At 32.3% G+C, this 17588-nt stretch overlaps 1 long non-coding RNA gene across 2 annotated transcripts in view; it reads right to left on the reverse strand.

Annotated features, from left to right (window-relative positions):
* Positions 1-17588, reverse strand: part of LOC129234166 (uncharacterized) — a 127323-nt gene that overhangs the window by 20462 nt on the left and 89273 nt on the right. For both annotated transcript variants that reach the window (XR_008581531.1, XR_008581532.1), the window contains one exon: positions 8351-8532. This is a non-coding gene — a long non-coding RNA (uncharacterized LOC129234166). The remainder of the gene's footprint in view (positions 1-8350; positions 8533-17588) is intronic.

Consider the following 17588-nt stretch of genomic DNA (forward strand, 5'->3'; position numbering starts at 1 on the left):
GTGTGTAGCATATGGATGCAACCTGGAGACGGTTTTCGCTATAGGAGCAGCATAGTGAGGAGCCGGTCGACGGTGATGCTGCAGAGGGTGCTGGCGGGAAAATAAAATGATTGCACATCAAAACAGTCAAGTGAGAACAATAAGCAATCGTGATTGCTCAAAAAAAAAAAAAAAAGAGAGAGCAGAGAAATGTCTATTTGCAAGGAGCTGACTACGAATAAAGTCCCTCTTTAAGGTGGGGTTCATTAAATTAACCATTCGTGACAAGGGGGAGGAAATAAATGACAAGAGGGACATACAATGAAGAAAATGTGACATCAAGCCTTTTTTTTTGTAAGAAAGTTTATTAAAAACAGTATGACATGTGGCAAAGGGAACAGGGAGCATAGTGAAGTGTGAAACTTTGTGACAAAGGGGAGAGGGGTCAAAATTTTTGAAAAGTGCATTAGTCAGTTATTTCCTAAACCGTAAACATATCACAAAAACGACTTTTTTTTTATAAAATTGCACTATTATTACGATGTCCAGTGTTTTTGAATGGACAATTTTTAATGTAGCAAATATCATTCGTTCATCTGTCTGTTTGAAATTTTATATTTCTAACGGAAGAGGTCAAGGCAACTTACTCAATAATATTAAACTTTTCAGGAGAAATATTGTTCATGAAGAAGTTTTACGTATAATCCGAGTTTTGCAGCATCATTTCATTCGGGAAGATTTTGATAATTGGGAAATTGGCTCTCTTCGTTTATGGCGCCAAATTTTTGGCACTAATTGCAGCGCGAGAAATGTTTTTTCTTTGCATACGTAAACAAAGAGTAGGGAAATATATATTTCCATACGGGTACCACAAAACAGGGGCTGTCCACAAATGAAGTCCCGCTTTAAGGTGGGGTTCACGAAATAGTAAAAGTTTGTGACTAGGGAGAGGAAAGAAATGACAAGAGGGACATACAATGGGGAGAATGTGACAACAAGCCTTTTTTTAATTGGAACGTTTATGAAAAACAGCATGACATGTGAGAAAAGGAAGAGGGGTATAGTGAACTGCGAAACTTTGACAGAGAGGGGATAGGGTCAAAAATGTTGAAAAGTGTGACATCAGTTATGCACCACCCTCAACCATAAACAAATCTCAAAGATGACCTTTTTTAAAAATTGTACTATTATTGCGACATACAGTGTTTTCGAATGGACAGTTATATGTTGCCACGAGTAGAGTTCGTCCATTTGATACTTGGAAATTTATATTTCTAATGACGAAGAAGCTTCTTACACAGTAACAGTAGACGTTTTATAAGTAATATTGTTCACACAGAAGTCTTTCGTATAAACTGAGTTTTGATGCTTCATTTCATACGGGAATATTTCGAAAATTGCATTATTGACGATTTTTATCCATTGGCGTCAAATTTTTTGTTTCCAATGCCAGCGCAAAAAATTTTTTTCCTTTGCATAAGCAAACAAAGAGTAAGGAAATATTTATTTGCATAGGGTTAGCACAAAGCAACAAGGTATCCAAAATGAAATTAATCAAGCCAAAAAATTGACGCCCACACCAATTTCTCAATGGTGCTGTTTTCTTCAGTCAGAAGTACTACTTTTAGTTACTGAAATTGATAGAATAAGCAAAAGAAATAACGTGGAGCCAGAAAAAACTTTTGTTTTCTCGACAGTTATTTTTTATTGATATTTCAAACGTTCGATTTTGGAAATAAAGCGTGATCTTTATGACGTTACAAGTGATGTACTTTGGCGCGATACTCCATTGCCGTGCTAAATGTTTACGCTTTGCTGTCAACCGCCTTTCCACGCTATGATAATTTGCGCTGTGCGCTAATGGCATCAGTGAATGGCATTTCATCGCATTTGATGCCATGTGCAGAAGCGTAAAAACTGAATTTCAATTTGCGCACCAAATAAAATAATTGTTAAAAAATATTAAATTTTTAAAAATTATTTAAAAAACGGTTAAAACCCATGTTTCTAAGCTTGCTCTTTCAGAAAAAACACTTTAAAAATTTCGGAAACCACCCCATTACCGAAATATCCCTTTTCATCCATATATTTTGAGATTAGCAGACAAAAAGCAAAATTGGAATAAATTATTACCTTTTGTTATTGTGTGTACGTATAAAAATTGTATGTTTCCAGATATGCAGTAAACAAGAGTAAAAGTAGAAATAAAAATGTTGGGAATAGTTAAATGGGGTGGTTTCCTTCAGCCAAAAGTACTACTTTTAGTCATTGAAATGGATAAAATAAGCAAAAAAAATTACATGGACCCAGAAAATACTTTCATTTTCCCAGCAGTTTTTTTAAATTAATTTTTTTAAATGTCCGATTTTTCAAACAAGGAGTGGGTCTTTATGACATCACAAATGATGCATTTTGGCGCATCTTTCTACCACAGCAGCGAATTAAAATTGCGCTCTACGCTTGCTATCAACCATATCGTTGCCAATACACGTGAGTAAAGATGCGAATTAAATATTTTGTTCTGTGAAAATGGCAACATTGAATGGCATTTCATCATTTGTGATGTCACACGACAGAAGTGCAAACAATGAAAGCGCGCACCGATTTAAGTAATTTTTTAAAAATATTAAACTTAAATAAATTATTTAAAAAATGGTCAGATCCTATGTTTTTAAGCATGCTCTTTCAGAAAAAAATACTTTTAAAATTTTGGAAATGACCCCATTCATACAAGGTTTCTCAAATATTCATTTATGAATATGGTCGAATTTCGACCACTGGGCGAACACTAGTCATAATAAACAGAACACGAAATTAATTTATGTTTTCTTTATGCATGCTGTGCATAAAAGTCGATATAAGTACACATTGAAATTCTTATACAATTAGTCATCCCTAGAATGAAGTATTTTGTTTTTCCACGGAACCAAACCCCTATTTTAACACTAGTATTAGGTCTCAATTTACGCGGTTTCGATTTACGCGGCATTTCCGTGGAACGTAACCCCCGCGTAAAACGAGGGTCTACTGTAATTTTATATAACTCTATATATTCATTGGTACACATTCATGCTTTGGTAGGTATAAACATCTGGAGCTTTCAACTACTGAATTATATTGCTCCTCTAACTTTATGGATCTATATAAGTGAATTTTTGCTGTGTTAATCAGTTAGCAATTTATTAAATTTTCGTTGAATATTTAAGCACACTCATGATCAAATATTTTCACATATTTCTGGTTGCATTTTGCAACAAAAGTCTGTTTGAAGTTTTTAGCCCGTTTCTTCTCCAATCTTATGAAACACTGCCATTGAATGTTCATGTATTTTGATTTACTTTTTCGTTAATTTACTTTTGATTTACTTTTCCGAGTGTTTTCAGCGTAGTTTTTGATTGAATTTAAAATTTTCTGATTGCATTTTCCATTTACAACGATTTTTGGACATATTTATGATAGAATTTTTCGTTACATTTCTACCTGAACTGTATGAAAATTTTGATTATCTGTTCTGTGTGGTTAAAGGATGAAGATGAACACTTTGCTTTGATACTGTAAAACATCGGAAGCATTAACTTGCCTATAAAATTCTTATTGGCAAGTTAATTAGTCAATATTCCAACTAACTGTTTAGATAACTAAACATTCCACTCAAGAATATAAGAATACTCCAAATCTCAGTTTGGAAACATGCACTTTTGAGCAAATTAAAATATTTTAAAAAACAGTATCAACTTGTTCACTAATTTTTTTCTAAATTTTGAAGAAAAACTATACATAATAAATTTCCGAGTAACTCGATCCTGCTACAACATGCAAAAAAGTGTTTACCGGACATTTATTACACACACTATTCCGAGAAACGATTACACCATAAATAATTTCACAAAGGAACAATGAATGAACGAAAAAGAATTAAGTGTCTTAAAACGCAGCAGAAAGAACAGAATAACATTAAGGGGACTATAAACATGTTACAAAATAACTAAGAAATTTAGTAAAAAGTTTCGAAGAAACATTGGGTTTAATGACACCGTCTTCCACTACCATCTATAAAAATATTCGAATCATCGATTTGAAATCTGAACTTTCTTGAAACGTGCTCACGTTATCAGACAAAGATTTTAAGGTTTTACCAAGAAAATTTTTTCTACATGATATCTAAAAAGTGCTATTTTACGTATTCAAAAAAAAAAAAAAAAAAATAAATAAATAAATAAATAAAAAAAAAAATGTGGCTCTAATTTTATTTATTTATTCATTTTATATTTTTCATAATGAATATTTTAGTAGAAAACATTGCTTACTAGAAAGGCACGGGAGCCAGAAAAACAGGTCGCAGTGTTTTGTTTTTTCTTATTGTTATAATGACCAACATTTGCATAAAGGAACTTCATTTATTTAGTTAAAAAGCGACAGCCAGATTGTTGATTTAATCTTTGTTAAAAGCAAGTACACATTCAACAACCGCAAGTGGCAGCAAATTCACAACTGTTGCTACAAGTAACTCATATAGCATGATAGGACTCTTAAAAATTGGTTTTATTCTAGCATAACTCACTTTCTTCAATCAGGATTAGGGATTGCGATACCGGACCAAAAATTCAGTACCGGTATTTAAAATTTCTCAAAAAATACTTGAAAACATATTGTTTTGTTGCCACATTTCATAATTTTTTACAAAAATAGTATTATTTATGAAAACGTATTGTGAAGAAATATAAAATGAAGGAACAAATGTCATAGTAAAAACACAATAATAGTAAAAAACAATTTGTATCGATTGAATTGTTTCTGAGCATAGAACTCATTCAGCACTGAACTTCCCAACAGTTATAAGTACTCTTTCTGAATTTACGCAGGTCGGTGGTACTGTTACACCTTCTCTAATTATCTAGAAGTCTTTCACTTTCAAATAATTCGGTCTCTTGCGTGTTATTTTTGAATAAATTCTTTTGTGTATGTGTGTTTCTTTCGTATTGTGTGTATTATTACTATTGTTTTTCCTAATTTATAGCTAGTTGTAATTTCTTTCCAAGAGACGATAGTTTTCCAATATTAAAATCATTTTTTCTTGAGCAGGAGATGTTTGTGTTTGATTTTTGTTATCAGTCTTTTGGTTGGAAACTTACGATAAACTTGACGATTAAATTTAATCCTGTTAGTTTCTCTTATTCGTTTTCACGTTCTTTTCAAAATTATTTACGATTACAATTACGTAAATACCGAAAATATTTTTCAAACGATTATGTTACCTCTATGCAAATTTTCAAGGCACTAAATATTAGCTTACTTCTAAATATTATCTTGGCAAGTATAAAGCGAGACATGACAACAAATCAATACTGGTGACAACAAATTACCATTTGTTTTACTAACAAGAAAACGATTTTTGCCAAAATTCAGTACAATTGAGACAAATATTTAAAGAAAATATCATAAAGTATAACTGCATTTTGATGGTTCGAATAAATTATTCGTAGAACAAATACATTTGAAATTACACTCGAAATTAACAGTCACAAAAGGGAAAGTGAGTGATCAGGGAAAATGGAAAAAGTAAAAATACGATGCACAAAAAAGTGCACGAAAATGCGACTCATCTCATCGCCATGACAATATCATTTTACAATCTTTCCGTTACTTTTGCTTCATGATTTTCTATTAGTTCGTGATTTTGAAGCCAAATTTTTACATCAATAGATTGATTTTGGGTCTGTATCTTGGGAAAAGAAATGTACATTTAAAATATAAGTAGATATTTAATAAGTTAAATAGAAAATTCTTTAATTCAAACTTTATTATTTTCAGCTAATACCGAAAATATCGGTATTTTACCACAGATAATACCGGTACTTCGAAATTTCAAAATTGCTCGAAATACCGGTATTCGTTATACTGGTGTTGCAATCACTAATCAGGATCAACATCAATGAGGGAAAACTCGATAAAATTTTCTTAAACTAACATTCATACAAACAGACTACGACTAAGGACAAAGTTTTTCAAAACTATCTTTGAGTTTCATAACTTTTGAGTGTTCAATGAACAGCCCTGAAACCCGCGAAATTCAGAAATTCTTTTTTGATCATAGAAAATGATAAGAATCGACCACGTTTCCCCCTACGAATTTTAATCACATCTAGTAATGGCAATACCGGTACACCGAATAACGGTATTTCGAGCGATTTTGCTATTCTCGAATACCAGTATTGGCTGAGGTGAAATACCGGTGTTTTCGGTATTAGTTGCAAATAATAAATAGTTTTTTAAATTTAACAGTATTCAATTTCACTTAATGACCATTTTCTTTTCGATGAAACAGTGCCAAGATCAATCTATTTACGTAAAATTTTGCTTCAAAAAGACGAATTAATGGAATATCAATAAATAAAAAGTAGCGGAAAGAATGCAAAATGATATTATTATCGTCACTAGATGGTGTGATGAATTGCATTTTTGAACGTTTATTTGCATCATGTTTTTATTTCTTCCACATCCTGATCACTCATTTATCTTTTCGTAAAAGTTAATTTCAAGTATAATTGCAAATGTATTTTTTGTTTTTGGAGAAATAGTTCATTTTACTTTTGTATTTTGAGTTTGTCTGACAAATATAAACAGTGCTGCTACAGTTTAACAAAACTATTAATAAAAGCAGGGGTATGCAAAATAAAAAAAAAAAAAATGCACGTACGTATTTGTGGATAAAGACAACCTGCAAAATAACTTCATCTTTACATCCATAAGATAACATCTTTTTCCATTAAAAAAAGTGATCCGAAAAAATCCAAAAGAACAGGATGTTTTTTTTTTTTTTTGGCTTTATGCTACTTTGACGCCATTCTTACTTTTCAAAGCTTATTTATTTATTTATTTGTTAGAATTACAGGTATTTTGGAAACACTCAAAATTCTGTTCAAATGACTACACTATTGATGCACTTTTGAATAATTATTCGGAAGATTTTTTGTTTTAAAATTTTGCGCATGGTAAATTACTTTTGAGATAAAAGAATAAAAGGGTTTAATTATTATAAAATTCAATATTTGGAAAAAAAAAGTTTACATGCAAAGGCATTTTAAAAATAAATTAATGTATTAAAATTGAAAGAAAGTTAACAGGATTCGTTTAAATTCGAGTGTTGGCGACTCAAAAATGAAGCAATTTTAATTTAAGAAGCAGATTTTCACTCGTTAAATTTAGATTAAGGTGTTAAATGACTAAAACTTTTACACTGCTGCCAGCCTGACGAGAGATAATGCACTTGACTCGAGACAGAAGTTAATTATAAAATAAATTCAGTTTTTAAGTAGAATCGACACAATTACATTGCACTTTTGAATAGCATAGATTGTGTTCAGCATTTATTTTTCTACATAAAATTGTACACAATATGTCACTGTGTATACATAATTTGTCACTGTCTATAATCTTTGTTCTTACGAAGACAAATTATCGTTTTCGTAATTCGTGCATACTAATATTGCCGCATAGCGAAATCTAACAGACAATCCCAGTTTTTCAATCGGCAGAGCGCTAAGCTTTGAACCCACCTAAAAATAAGTTACAAATTTTCAGAAGTTACGGAGAACGATTCACGTCATGTTTGAAAGAATGAAAAGTAATATACATTCTGAAGAATGACCCCCCCCCCCCCCCTCCCTGCACGAACCTACGGTTTCAGGTACGAAAAGTTTCTGAAATCGCTTGAGGGACAGTAAAAGAATTAAAAATCGGTCAGGAATAAGGCACCTAATTGGGGATAAACGTTGCAAATTAATTTTATAAGCCATGAAACGCAGTAGTAGTTCAAATATTTACTTTTAAATATAATTAATGAATTGAAAAGACACTGTAATCGCTTATATTTTATGCATAAAGTGTTTGAACACAATGTGGACTGATATTGTTGTCGGCGGTTAAAGGGGGGGGGGGGGTCATGACCCCTATGACCCTTCCCTTGTATCCGCCACTGGTTATCAGGGACTAATGTTATAGTATAGTAGTTAGACCACGGATTTCATCGGTGATTGAGGTGCCAAGTGCGATGGGAAACCAATAAATTATATTGTCAGTAATTTCCAGACCGTATCATAACCATCTCTAATATTAACGACAAAAAAAGCTTTAGCGTGTTTAGTAAAACTGTTGAAACAAAAAATGAGGAGGAAAAGGGAAGTCCTCCAATAACATCGCATTGCGCGCGTGGCCTGATCGGGATTTCCTTACCAAATGCACTGGGCAGAAAACGTGTTAAAATGTTCGAATCAAGAAGTTTCCACCGAAAGAGTAAGTAATTTAATACCAGTGCTTCAGATCAAAAGTTGACATTAAAGTAATAGAAATACAACAAAAACTCTTCACTTACCATTTTTGCTTCTTCCCATATTATTGACGATATGATCTAGACGAGAAGTTCTTGAAAAATTCCAACCAATCTCATAAGGAGTCAACTTATTTTTGATGACAACATTACTCGGTGGCTGGTAGCCAAGCTTGATGTTTTTTCCCTTCCAATTCTTCCTTTCACGCAATGTTTATCATCATGTTCTGCAAAACAAAATCGAGGTTCAGTACGTGTTGTAAAACCTTGTAAGAGCAAAGCAAAGACAACAAAGCAGAGTAACACCCAGCAGTTACTGTTCGATAAATGACTTTTCTTGGTGCAACAAAATGACAGTCGAAAAAGATGGATAGTGAGATTTTTTTCCCCTCTACGCATGAATTTATCTTTTATTAGAAAATACCGCAAACGTACAATGTTAATATCCAAAACGTTGAACACTGCATCGATACATAAGAGAATAACAGAGGAAATTTTGGTCCGTTTATAGACCTTTAAAAAAATTCTGCAGACCTAAATGGTCGATTCTTCACGAAACACAGATTGACAAAACCATTTTTTTCCCTCAAAGTTTTTTATTGAAAAAAAAAAAAAAAAAAAAGCAAAGAAAGTTGTAAGACAAATTGTTTTTATATTTCTTATTACTATACGAAACTTTGAATGTCTAACTGCATATACATTACATTAATGTTTTAATCTTAAAATTTGGCAAAATGATTTCTTTTCCTTTCTTTCCTTTTAGTTTACCAAAACAGGACATAGTAAAATTTCTGAATAGACTCCCTTCTGTTCAAGTTCTCACAAGTAAATAAAACACATAAGTTCTTTACACTAAAACAACTATCGTTGACAAATATAACTTTTGCATTAACGTAATCTATGTTGTGTGCAGCAAAAATTTAAATTTTTAGAAAAGATTTCTTTCGTTGGTTTTGGATTTGTTGCAAAATTCCTCCCACGAGCAAAAACAATCAGTGCTATGTGTACTTGACCAGGGTGATAAAAAAGAAAAACCACAGATGTGTGATTTTTCACCATGGCTCGGATCTATGTAAAAATTACAGGACCATGTCGGACTACTATTCATTGGACCATTATCGGACTTGAGTAGAACCTTGGTATCGGAAATAAATGAAGGAAATAGCGACTAAATTGCTATTTAGTTATAATTCAACAAACTACCGTTTACCAAAATAAATAAACACATCAAAACAAATAAAGGAATGAAAAAATAAATAAGGAAAAAGAAAGAAAGAGAGAAATTTGTTTGAAAAAAACACTGATCATCGGATATTGTTCAATGAGCAAAGTTTAAACTTGTAAATTTCAGCAAAAATGAGATGCACGATGTTAAATGTAAAATCTGCACCTCAGAGGCAGACTGACATAAGTCCAAAAATTTCGATTTTCCGTTCATTAGTGCACTGTGTAAAATTCTATTCCGCATCGAAATATGTGAACGTCATTAAAAAAAAAAAAAAAATCCTTTTCAATTTTTTACCTGGGTTAAAAGAGCGTGTGTCCCATCTTTTGCATTCGCCAGAAAAAAGTTTTTCCTCTCTCCTGTAAAATTATCATAATGTGACTTACGCCCTTCTGGCTCTGAGTAACAGAAATAAGCATTTTACATTAAAAAAAATCCCCGCATTTATAAGGCGGTCAAAATAATAATAAGAATAACAATAATAATGAAATCGCTCCCATCAGTGATTTTGTGACAGATTGTAGTTTGAATTTGGATGATGTTCGTGAAGCAGAAGCATACCATTGTGAAAAGAGAATAGTGATTTACCTCATCATTCAAAACAACTAAAGAAAGCAGGGCTCTGGGAAAAAAGGTAAAACTTCTGAAATTGCTAAAACTACCAACTTGAATTAAATGATGATAACGTTTTGAATTCATAATGGTACAATTTTGAGCACTTAAAAGAAAAACAATTGCGGTAATGTGTTAGTTTTTTTTAAACATAAATTTATACATAAAACAAAAATCTCTTGTTTTGATCACAGCCAGAGTAACTTTGATTCCTAATTTATCTTTTAAAAAATTTCTACCATATTTTAATAGTATTAAAGTATCTATTGGTACAATATTGAAGAAAAACTTCCAAAGTATTGCATACTTACCAAAAATGAGGAAATAATTATTATAAAAAACCGTTTTGAATGAATTATTAAACTGGTTCAAAGTTACGAGCTTTGAACCATACTAGAATTGCGATGTTAACAGAATTACCTTAGTAAAAATTACACAACTTTGAATCAGACTACTAAAATGTATATATGTTTAAAAACTCCCCTTCTTTATTTCATTGCATCAGACAATTTTTATAGTATTGTTTATACTACACAGAATTTTATTACAACGTTTGACGAGAGATATCAAAAACTTCAAATCAGTATTCGAGAGTCGCTTCAAAATAGTAAATTCAGCATTATTGTATTCTACAGTGAACTCTGTTCAGCTATGACAATTTGTTCCGTAAAATACGAATTGGAAAACGAATACTAAAACTTGCGAGCAGAGTACAGCGTTATGCTTTCTACGATTTCTCTTGAAGTCAAATAGTAATGCTAAAAAATATGAAGTGGTGCAAAATATAAGTTTCTATATATTTGCATAATTGACTCAACAGATGATTGTTCATTAGAACAAAATTCCAGATGACATATTTTCAAATGCATGTTAAGGTCACATGGTTATTCAACAAAGAAAGCTTAAAAATATATTTGCACTGATAATAGAAAAGAAAAGAAAGCAAAAAAAAAAAGGTAAATAGCTTTGTTAAGCGAATTATCCTGCATTTTAGAGATTCCTGGTTGATTTGCATGTTCGAAGAGTTTGCTATTAGCCGGTCAACAGCGTCAGTGAACAGAAACATCGCAACACTGGAAGAATTTTGTCCTTGAGAATGCTTTTCAAAGAAAAATACTTGATGCATAAAAAATGTTACATAATTGTTTCTTGGGAGAAAATTTGATTGAAATTATTGATTACCGATTCAGTGATACAAATCCGACGGATTTATAGTATTAACGACATTGAAAACTGTCTATAATAGTTAAAGTTTTCAAAATAATTTCTTCAAAAAAAAAAAAAAAAAAACTAAAACTTTATTTTTTGCAATTTTTTTTTCAAATTAATTATTTTATATTATATTAAATGTTAATTTAAAAATGTGTTCATAGAAGGAAACAACGAATGTTATCGAAATATAGTTTTTGCGAAAGAAAATGTATTTGTAGAAATTAATGAAAGTTTCAGCACTACATGAAAATAAACTTTAAAATGTCGTACAATGGTTGGACCTTCATGTTGGTTCAAAATTGCCATTTATGATAATAAATATCTCTAGATGAAACTTTAACTGTTGTCGAGCTTGACGGTTTCGCTAAAACATCGGACAAAACAACTGTTTTACAATTTTTAAGACATAAGAAAGTTTCATTGTGTCTACGATACCGATAACAAAAAATCTTGAATATTTTGTTGATGACATCTTCGAGACCAACTTTTTTCCTGTCAGTTTAAATTACTAACACATTCCTCGAACAGTCTTTGAAATTCAAACAAATATTTCTAGAAAGAAATGAATAAGTAAATAATAATTCAGATTGTCTTTTTTACCTAATCAGAATGACAATATGGCGGCTACATTGTAACCGTAATAAAAATTGCAACCGTCGTAGCATAACTATTGAGACGTTAAACTGTGAGAGATTTTCTTACGACTCCACCGAGTCAAAATTAATTATTTAAGTGAAAAGTTCCCTCAACATTTTTTCCATCTGAAATATCTTTATAGTTAATCATCCAAGACGAAGTTTGTTTCACCACAGAAAAAATTGGAACAAATTTTGCATAAGTAACATTAGAATCACTTATCTGACATTTTGGTTCCAAGACAGCTTTGGATCCACCCTTGTTTCTAGAATTTATAAATAGGGGAGACCGGGGCAGGTTTTCGCGCGGGGCACGTTTTCGATTTGACTTTAACTCGTTAACGAGCCGGTAGAGCGAAGCACCGACCAGACTATTTGAAAGGCTGCGCCACTAGACGACAAACACGAGAGTTTCAGTTGGATGGCTGTTCACATCGCTGCGTAACGTCAGTTTCATTTGTTTTTATACAGGTAAGTAAATTTTGATGACCTCATTTAAACTAAAAACAAACATATACGTCTTAAGTTTTTGTCTGTTGTAATATTTCGAAAGAGCACATTGAGGAGCTACCTGTGATGTGATAGTTTGTCCATAAAATTCTTTTTTTGACCGTCTGCGTGAAGTTTAAGGAAAAACATGGCGACGGGGCACGTTTTCGAATACCAAGCGGGGCATATTTTCGCATCGAAAACGTGCCCCGTCGCATCGAAAATATGTCCCGCCCCCTTCGATCGCTACTATTTATCGATGTTTATTATATTATTTATTCTTAAATGAAGCATAAATAGTTAAATACACATGAAAAGGTAAGCTTCTTATTTGACAACTTATATTTTTAAACAAAAAACAGACAAAAAATAAATCACAATATCAATCATTAATGAGAGAGAGATACATGTTAAAACAAAATAGGCCTAAGTGTTTATAAAAAATAGCATTAAACTGATATGTTCACAGAATGACTTGATTATTATGACTTGATATTGATCTGTGTGTTGAGTTTTCAGATTTGTCGTGGTACGACACTACAAAAAGAAGTCTGAAAGAGGCAAGTACACCATAGAGACTATGGTAGAAGCTGCCAACAAAGTAAAAGAAGGAAGAAGTATGAAAAGTGTAGCAGTGTAGTAAAAGTGTAGTAGTACCCCAGAAGAAGTGAGACCTCTGGAAAAAGCGGGTCCGAGAGAACAGACCGGCAAAGGAAGAAAGAAGAGAAAGTCGGCCATTTTGACCGACACTCCGGTCAAAGAGCAGCTTAGACTGGAGAGCAGCAACAAGCTAAGCAGAGAAAACAAATGAAAAATGAGAATGAAAAGAAAGATAAGAAAAATGTAAAAAAAGAGTTTATTTAAGAGACAAATTGGAAAACCTAACAAGCCCAAAGAAAATGAAGAATCAAGTGATGAAGAGGAAGAAGACTGTGCTTAGAATTGTACAGTAAATCTAAGGCTAAAGAGATATGGGTGAAGTACACTCGTTGCAAAAGATGGGTCCACGAGTCTTGCATCAAAGAAAACCCTATGTTCTTTGCATGCATTAATTGTGACAGTGACGATGACGTTTAGTGTTTTTAACAGTCCTACATGTATTAAAATTATTAAGTAGCCATGTTGTTGATGAGTTTTTTCAATGTATATTTACTGAAAATCAATAAATAACCTACCTTGAAAATATTTTGTTTGATTTCCTAAATTATATTGATATAAGTGCATGCGAAAACTTGCCCCGTCACGGGGCACATTTTCGCACGTGACATAACGACACTTAAAACTATTTTTCTGTAAAACAAAGCTTAATTAATTGATGTAAGTAATTCCACGTTGTAGCCATGGTTTCTCTGAATGGTGTAGTACAGTTTTTTCAAACTTAGGTAAACAAATAAAAAATAAAAAAAATAATTAAAAAAAAGCTCGAAAACCTGCCCCGGTCTCCCCTACGTTAGACTATTCGCTGGTTGCTATGTCATACAAAAATTGATGACAAGTTGCGTAAAATGTCACTTAAGGAAAATCTAGAACATTAACCTATTTTACAAATTCAACAAAAGTGTATCGAGAAATGTTTACTGTAATGAACCTCATTTTCACACCTTATTTGTTCTTAATTTGTAATAGTTAAATCTTCTTCATTTACAGAATACAATGATCAAACATCAATCAGGCAACACATCTAAAGCCTGGACACCAGTTTGCTGCAACGAGGCTTTTGTACAAATACTAATTTTTTCCCCCGGCAAATTTGGAACCAAAATGTCGGATAAGTCAGCTCCCTTTATATAGTGGTCTTAGGTAAAATAAGATAGAACGTTTTGTTGCACAAAATTGCAGACTCGTATTTCAGGGTTTCAAGGAACCTCCTTTTCAATGCAATGAAGTGTAAGCTTCAGGAGGAAACGTCACCCTAGAAAGTGAACACGATGAAACAGAAGACAGTTTAAATAGTGACATCATTTAGTGTTTATCGAAATTTCTGGAAATTTATTACTTAACGGTCTTTTTCTGACAAAAATTATGCAATAAATTTCTGCCCTATGGTTGGTTCGTGCTTTGTTTGTTTCGTTTATTTCCAACTTTTACTATTTAAATTGCATTTTATTCCATCGCATTGCTTTTCCCGGATGACATTTCATCCAAAAGCTCACACTCCATTGCACTGAAAAAGGGGTTCCTTAAAACGCTGAAACACGCGTCAACAGTAACCTGCAATTTTGTGCATCGAAACGTTGTTATATCTCACTTTACTTTTCTAGCACAATGGTATTTATTCAACTTTTATTTTGTATATTTTTTTTCCTGTGCAATAAAAAAATACGAAGAAGAAATAAAACAATTCATTGGACAGAACACATAATGTAAAAAATTCGCCCGCTTCCCCACCACCGAACTGGCACGCAAATTGTACAAAAATAAATAAATAAATAAATAAACAAATAAATAAATAAATAAACAAATAAATAAATAAATAAACAAATAAATAAATAAATAAAATAAATAAATGAATAAATAAACACATAAATGAATAAAATAAATGAATAAACAAATAAACTAATACATGAATAAATAAAATAAATAAATGAATAAATAAACAAATAAACGAATAAATGAATGAATAAATAAACAAATAAATAAATAAATGAATGAATATATAAAACCATTTTTGAAGCATGTATCGAAGTATAATGTGTACTATCCTGAAGAAGTTTCGAGATAATGAAGAACAATTGATTGGTCTTCTCTAGAAGTGGGGAAATGGCAACCTTGAAGTGGTTTATGACCTTCTAAGATATTATGTGCGGAGTTTATTAGTCATGAAACAACAGAAAAAATACAGCTGCACACAGAGCTATTTTTAACGCCCTACGTGCTTATTTCTTGCATTGGTAATCGGAAATACGATATAGGCCTTAAAAATTTAGTCAAGTGCATTTATAAGCTTTGTATCTTTAAATAAAAATGCAACAACTGAAAAATGAAAAAGCAATTGAAAACTTTATAGCATTATTTTTGAATACCTTTAACTTCTACATTCCTTCCAATATAAAAATATGTTATTGTGCATGTAATTATAACAATTTGCATTTTGATAAAATAATTACCAGCTGCTCCAAAAATTTTACACTAACACCCCCCCCCTCCCCCACAATCTCCCTCCATAAAAACTTGAAGCAAAGCTATAAAAGTTCTCACAGTTTTTCTACAACTACTTGCACCAATAAAAGTAATTTCATCGCCATATACCAAATGCTACGGATTTAATAATGATACAAATTTCAGAACATGAGATTGTGCTTAGCTTAAGGCGTTCATTTACTGGTCTGACCGTCTGTATGATATTTTTAAATCTCAATTATGTGCTTGCGATTTAATTTTCCAAGATTTTGTCTAATGCTGATTTATTTATATACAACAATTACTATAATAACTTTCTTTAAATAGTTTTGGAAGAAATTAGAATAAAAGTCTTGCAATTAGCTAACACGATTGCAAGACAGCAGTCACATCATCCGATTGCTGCTTAATAGTTCTGTAATGCCTAGTGAGGTTTTTTTATTAAAAAAAGAAGCAGTTCTTTAATGCCTAGATAAGTATTTGTTAGAATAATTAATACATAATTAAACACCCCCCCCCCCACCGGTGCGTGAATTTTTTTCTCCAAATTTTTGCTGGTCTGCGTGCCCTGAGAAGTTGACAAACGCCTCCTTAGCGTATAACTCTGTTCTGAGCAATATCTTTACTAATTAAACTCATAGTTTTATCGGAAACCAGCTGGATTATGAATTTAAATTTTCAGAAAAATCTGAAAAAAATATTTTATTTTCACCATTTTGGATACGGCTAACTTTAATTGTTTATTCAAATTTGTTAATTAATTGATTTTGAAATTGTCCAAAAAGCTGCCACAGTTCTTGCTTTACTAATTCCAACCACAGCGAGAGAGAGAGAGAGGAAAAAAAAATCCTGAGCGAAAGCGTGTCACCATCCCGATGAAAGTCGGACAAACTGACGTCTCAAGGAGAAACAAAGACAGACAGGTAAAAGTTTTTGCCTCCCCCCCCCCCTTCCTACCTACTTTCCGAACGATGTTTTGACGGGATCCCCGCGTCCGTGGCAACTTGCCAATTGCCGAAAGGCGTACGCGTATGATCACCTACGGAACTCCAGATGAAGCTTTATTTCAAATTTTATGTAGATGCGCATTCATTTGTATGGACTACGCATCACGATTCTTGACTGACGGTCTACCAAAAAGGAGCGCTTTCGGTATTCCGGGTTGGAAACAAAATCATTTGATTTATCTTCGAAGACAGAGCATTGCCATGAATTGTTTAAAAACGTTTATTGATACGAAAAAAAGCAAAAGCTTTTCTGTAAAAACATTAGCACCGCCATTGGTTTTCCATACAAATACTAATTATGAGGTTGTTAAAAGTAATAAATTAATACCTTTGTGCCAACAGGAAATATCCAACGTTGTTTAGCACAACGTAATATGTAATCTGTTTTCTACAATCTGTTTATTTGTGCTAAACTATGTTAGGTATTTCCTGTTATTATAATCTTGTTCATCTTTATTGCTTTAAAAGTCATTATAGGGTTTCATTTCCAGAGCACTTAAGTAATCAAATAACATAATTAAACAACGAATAAAATAAACAAATTTGCAAAAAAATGCAAACTGGGGCTTCGGAGTTTCAGGAATTCCTTTTTCGATGCAAAAGAGGTGAGCTTATAGATGAAAAGACATCACACAAAAACTACAAAACAAGACTCAGCATTTTGTTTCTAAATTTGGACGATGTATTAAAGGAAAATACCAACGTTTTGTAATACAAAATCGGTTATTTTCTTTTACTTCTTTGCACAAGATTTTTTTTTTTTTTGAGCAATCACATTGCTTATTGTTCTATTTGACTGTTTTGAATTCCTATGATATTATTTTCCTCCCACCTCTCTCTGCAGCACCGTCGACCGGCCTCACGATGCTGCTCCTCTAGCGAAACCCGTCTCCATGTTGCGTCCATATCCTACACACACATGCTTACATATACACACCTACACACACATACGCACATACACACATACACACGAACACACACGC

The sequence above is a fragment of the Uloborus diversus genome, chromosome 1 (assembly GCF_026930045.1).
Source record: "Uloborus diversus isolate 005 chromosome 1, Udiv.v.3.1, whole genome shotgun sequence".
Lineage (NCBI taxonomy): Eukaryota > Metazoa > Arthropoda > Arachnida > Araneae > Uloboridae > Uloborus > Uloborus diversus.